This window comes from Nyctereutes procyonoides, unplaced genomic scaffold (genome assembly GCF_905146905.1).
Source record: "Nyctereutes procyonoides isolate TBG_1078 unplaced genomic scaffold, NYPRO_anot_genome, whole genome shotgun sequence".
Lineage (NCBI taxonomy): Eukaryota > Metazoa > Chordata > Mammalia > Carnivora > Canidae > Nyctereutes > Nyctereutes procyonoides.
In genome coordinates, this window is record NW_026575146.1 from 70,030,202 (window position 1) to 70,036,188 (window position 5,987).

The following is a 5,987-nucleotide window of genomic DNA, read 5'->3' on the forward strand; positions in this document are numbered from 1 at the left end:
CTTAGGAATTTTTAAAATTAATTTTTATTTATTTTATTTTTTAAATTAATTTTTAAAATATCATCTTTACACCTGATGTGGGGCTCCAACTTATGACCTTGAGATCAGGAATTGGATGCTCTACAGACTGAGCCAGACAGCCAGACCCCCCCATCTTAAACCACTTCTAAGTGTACCGTTCAGTGTGTTAAGTACTTCACATCATTATGCAGCCTGCTTTCAAACCTCCTTTCATCTTGCAAAACTAAACCTATGCATTAAAAAGCAACCCCCCATTTCTCCTTCCCCAGCCCAGCCCCTGGTGCCCACCATTCTACTTTGCCTCCATGGATGATGACTCTAGGTACCACGCAGAGGTAGAATCATGAAGTCCTTGTTCTTTTGTGAATGGCTTATACCACTGAGCCTTTCCTTTTTTTTATTATTATTTTTTTATGATAGGCACACACACAGAGAGAGAGAGAGAGAGAGAGAGAGAGAGAGAGAGAGAGAAAGACACAGGCAGAGGGAGAAGCAGGCTCCATGCACTGGGAGCCTGACGTGGGATTCGATCCCAGGTTTCCAGGATCGCACCCCGGGCCAAAGGCAGGCGCCAAACCGATGTGCCACCCAGGGATCCCACCACTGGGCCTTTCCACAGGATTCATCCCTGTTATAATATGTGTCACAATTTTCTTCCTTTTTAATTAAGTTTTTGTGGCCTGTTGAGTCATACTTAGAAACTTCACCTACCTCCAGTAAATACAGGAATTTGCCTTTTGCCTATGTTTTCTTCTTGTGCATTTGTGGTTTTCTCTTTTTTTTTTAAATTTATTTTGTTCATGAGAGACACAGAGAGGCAGATACACAGGCAGAGAGAAGCAAGCTCCCTGCGGGGAGCCCGATGTGGGACTGGATCCCGCGACCCCAGGGGGCCAAAGGCAGGCGCTAAACCGCTGAGCCACCCGGGATCCCCCATTTGTGGTTTTCTTATTTTACATATAGATCCCTGATCTATTTGGAATTTATATCTTGTGTATAGTGTAAAGGACTAATGCTATTTTTTCAAATGGCTAACCAGCTGTCCAAGCATCATTTGTTTAAAAGCTCACATCTGGGTGTGGCTAAACTAGACAGATACATGCAAAATAATGAAATTGGATCACTACTTTACACCATATAAAAAAATGAATTCAAAATGGATTAATGGGGGCACTGGGTCGCTCAGTGGTTGAGCATCTGCCTTTGGCTCAGGTCGTCATCTCAGCATCCCGGGATCAAGACCCCTATTGGGTTCCTCTAGGGGAGCCTGTTTCTACCTCTGCCTCTCTCTGGGTGTCTCTCATGAATAAATAAATAACATATTTTTAAAAATGGATTAATGACCTGAAACCATAAAACTCCTATTAGAAAGCAGAGGGTCAGCTACTTGACATTGTTTTGTCAATAATTTTTTTGGATTTGATGCCAAGAGCAAAGGCAACAAAAGCAAAAACAAACAAGTAAAACTACATCAAATCAAAAGCTGCTTGAGCAAAGGGAACCATCAATAAGAAGGTGACCTATCAAATGGGAGCAAATAATTCCAAAGCCTCTCAAGAACTCTTACAACTCAATAGCAAAAAAAAAAAAAAAAAAAAAAAAAAGTTAAAGAGAAAAAGGAAAAAAAGAAGAAACAAAACCCAGTTTAGTTAAAAAAATGGGAAGTGGGTCTGAAGAGATATTTTTCCAAAAGAAACACACAGTTGGCCAATAGGTATATGAAAAGGTGCTCAGCATCACTCATCATTGGGGAAGTGCAAGTCAAAGCCACAGCGAGATAGCACCTCACACCTGTCAGTGTGAATGGCTGTTATCACACGAGAAATAAGGAGTATTGGCAAGGATGTAGAGAAAAAGGAACCCTCGTGCATTGTTGGTGGTGCAGCCATTGTGGAAAACACTATGGAGGTTCTTGAAGAAATTAAAGATAGAGGGGCACCTGGAAGGCTCAGCAGTTGAGCGTCTGTCTGCCTTTGGCTCAGGTCATGATCCCAGGGTCCTGGGATCAAATCCCACATCAGGCTCCCCACAGGGAGCTTGCTTCTCCCTCTGCCTATGTCTCTGCCTCTCTCTGTGTCTCTCATGAATAAATAAATCTCTTAAAAAAAAGAAATTAAAAATAGAGCTACCCTATGATCCAGCAATTCCACTTCTGGGAATAAATTTGAACGAAATGAAAACACGATGTCATAAACTTATCTGTGCCCCCATGTCCACTGCAGCATTATCTACATTAGCCGAGACACAGAAACACCTGCATGTCCACTGATGGACAAATGGATAAAGAAAATGTGGTCCATATCCACCATGGTATGTTATCCTGCCATTTGCAGGATAATATCCCCCTTGAGGGACTGATGCCAAATAAAAGAAGTCATGAATGAATAACATGATTTTACTCATATGTAGCATCTAAGAAACCACGAACACATAGATACCAAGAACAGAATAGTGGTTAACAGAAGCAGTGGGGAGTGGGTGGAAAGGAACTGGATGAAGATGGTCAAAAGGTACAAACTCTCAGCTATAAAATAAGTAAGTCCTGGGGTGCCTGGGTGGTTCAGTCAGGTGAGTATCTGACTTGATTTCAGCTCAGGTCATGATCTCAAGGTTGTGAGATCAAGCCCACAATCAGCCTTTATACTCAGCGGGGAGTCTGCTTGTTCCTCCCCTTCTGTTTCTTCCTCCCATACTCTCTCTAAAATCTTTTAAAAAGATTTTATTTATTTATCTGAGAGAAGGAGAGAGTGAGCAAAGGGAGAGGGAGAAGCAGGCTCCCTGTCAAGCAGCAGGGCTCAATCCCAGGACCCTGGGACCATGACCTGAGCCAAAGGCAGATACTTAACCAACTAAGCCACCGATCCACTCCAATAAATAAAATCTTAAAAAATAAAAGTAAATCCTGGGATATAATGTATAGCATGGTGACTATAATTTACAGTGCTGTATAGTATATTTGAAAGTTGCTAAGAGAATAAATCCTGAAAGTTCTCATCACAAGCAAAAACATTTTTTGTAATTTTATATATATTATATATATATATATATATATAATATCCTTGCATCTGTTTCTATTCTGCCTCTGCACACACCAGTAGCATGCTGTGTTCTCTGGAAAGTTGGTCCTTTTCTTTCTTTCTTTTTAAAGATTTTATTTATTTATTTAAGACAGAGAGAGCATACACAGAGGGTAAGGGAGAAGCAGACTCGCTACTGAGCAGGGAGCCCAGCGTTGGGCTCGATCCCAGAACCCTGGAATCATGGGCTGAGCCACAGGCAGATGCTTAACCAACTGAACTACTCAAGTGCCCCAAGTCTGGTTCCTCCTAATAGCTTTTTTTTCCTAGGTATTTTCCTTGCTATTTAAATGAACAAGTTACTGGTATTGATAATACCTGGGCAATATTACATATCTCCAATGCAAGTTTAATATACTGGAGATAGGGGAGGGGCAAGATGGCAGAAGAGCAGGGTCCCCAAATCGCCTGTCCCCACCAAATTACCTAGATAACCTTCAAATCATCCTGAAAATCTACGAATTCGGCCTGAGATGTAAAGAGAGACCAGCAGGAATGCTATAATATACTGGAGATAGATCTAGGAAGGATAAGAGAAAAATTATGCTCTTGGGTTACTTAGAAGGCATAGAATGGCCAAACTACAAATTATAGGTAAGAAGGAGGAAAAAAAAGAACACATCTGAATCCCCAAACATTCCTTCTGAGCCTTTGTAGCAAGTGAGTACAGTCCAGGAAAAAAATGCATGGAAGAGATAAAAGAAAAAGTCCAACCTAATTGTGAAAAATGCAGAAAGTATCCCAGCAGTTGAGAACCTGGAATAGTTTAAGGAAGAGACTTACACATCAACATGCATCCAGATGGCTTTCTCAGGACTCAGGGTATCTAGGGGAGAAGCAGGTGCAAAGTAAGGGAGACCAATTCTTCGGAGATTTAGTCTGGGAGGGAAAAAGAAGTAGAGGGAAAGCGTTAGGGTCCTGTAGAACAAACAGTAGTAAACAAAAATCATCAGAGGATACAGAACCCATCCCCCAAACCAGAATCTAGTAAAGAAACTGTCCTTTGCTGAGTTAACAGAATGGAGGTAGGGTAGGAAGCCAGCATCTCAGAAACAACCCACATCCACAAAATGAGAGGAAGAAGGACTCTTTATAAAATGCATGCTTATGTAATGATGATAGAAATTTGACTTTAGCCCTTTCTTCCTCGGTGCCACCTGCGGAGGTGGCAGCCATCGATTGCTGGGCATCATGGCTGCCCTCAGACCTCTGGTAAAGCCCAAGATCATTAAAAAGAGGACCAAGAAGTTCATCTGGCACCAGTCAGACCGATATGTCAAAATTAAGTGCAACTGGCGGAAACCCAGAGGCATTGACAATAGATTACGCAGAAGATTCAAGGGCCAGATCTTGATGCCCAACACTGGTTACGGGAGCAACAAGAAAACAAAGCACATGCTGCTCAGTGGCTTCCAGAAGTTCCTAGTCCACAACTCAAGGAGCTTGATGTGCTGCTGATGTGCAACACATCTTATTGTGCAAAGATTCTCACAATGTATCCTCCGAGAACCACAAAGCCATTGTGGAAAGAGCAGCCCAGCTGGCCATCAGAGTCACCAATCCCAATGCCAGGATGCGTAGTGAAGAAAATGAATAGACAGCTTAGGTGCGTGTCATGTTTGTGTTAATAAAACCATAAAACTACCAAAACCTTTTTGACTTTATAAAATATATACTATGTAACAATAACATTTAAAACATGCTTATGAGTGGGGCAAAATTAGAGTTATTGTTGTCTTAGATTAGCCCAAGAAAATAATGTCACCACACCTCAGTAGCGGCGCCTGGCTGGCTGAATCAATAGAGCATTGGAAGGACTCTTGATCTCAGGATTGTGAGTTTGAGTCTCATGTTGGGCATAGATTTTTGTTTTATAGATTTATTTATTTTAGAGAAAGAGAGAGGTGGGAGGAGCAGAGGGAGAGAGAAACTCAAGTATCCCAGATGGAATCAGCCCCCCAGAATGTCAGCCGGTGGGGGGCATTTGTCTGGGGAGCAGACAATAGTGGAGATCTCCACCCCAGCCCCTGCGTGTCTGCGTGTGGGAGCGATGCCTAGTCCTTTGTGCAGAACCACATTCTGGGGTTCTATGGAGGGTCTGGGGCAACAGGTGGTTTGTGTCTAACTGAATGCAACGCAATGTTAACCCCAGGCACTGGTCACTGTTACACATGACACAGGACAGATTCCACCATAGAGGATTTACCTCACACTCAGATGATGTTCTTAGGGAGAGAGGTCCTGGAGGCGACACCCTGTTGGGTTAGAACAAACAGAGCAAAGTGCCTTGAGACCTACTCCCTGTTGGAAGACCGTGGAAGACGTGGGGTGGTGGCAGGCACAAGAGAGGAGCAAGCAGGAGGGGGAGCCTTGTGTGGGGCTAGTCCTGGGGGAGCTCTGATCCCACCAGTTCATGGGGCCTAGTGTGCCCTACAGGCGCCTGAATTCCTGCTTGGACGGAGGGCTGCAGGGTGCAGAGCTCTGAGTGGAAGATATCAAGGCAGCGGTGCACCGGGACCCACTCAACCAGCGGGGTTTGGAGGGGCCTGAGGGCAGTGCGGGGCAAAGATGCCCATCCAGGAGTGAGGGCCCGAAGACGCCACAGAAGACTCCCCATTCCGTGGTCTGAGCAAACCAGCAGCAGAATTCAGATTGAGCCAACTTTCAACTGCTCAAGTTCCGACCTCTCAACAAGCGCTGGCTTCCAGGGGCCAGAGAGTGGCTGGCCTGGAGTTGGTGAGTCTGGGGGTGGGGTGGGGTGGGTAGGACCTTGAGGGCGTGGGGGGGGGGGACTGGGCCAGGTGCCTGTAGGCGGGGGCTGGCAGGCAGTGGGGGCGGGCCTGGCGGTGGAAGAGATGCGTGAGGGCGTGAGGGGCAGCGGGTGCTGCT

The 5,987-nt window shown here is 44.6% G+C and overlaps 1 pseudogene; it reads left to right on the plus strand.

The window, feature by feature from the left end:
- Positions 1-4,289: 4,289 nt before the first annotated feature.
- LOC129500910 (60S ribosomal protein L32-like) lies at positions 4,290-4,695 on the plus strand (annotated as a pseudogene).
- Positions 4,696-5,987: the final 1,292 nt, after the last annotated feature.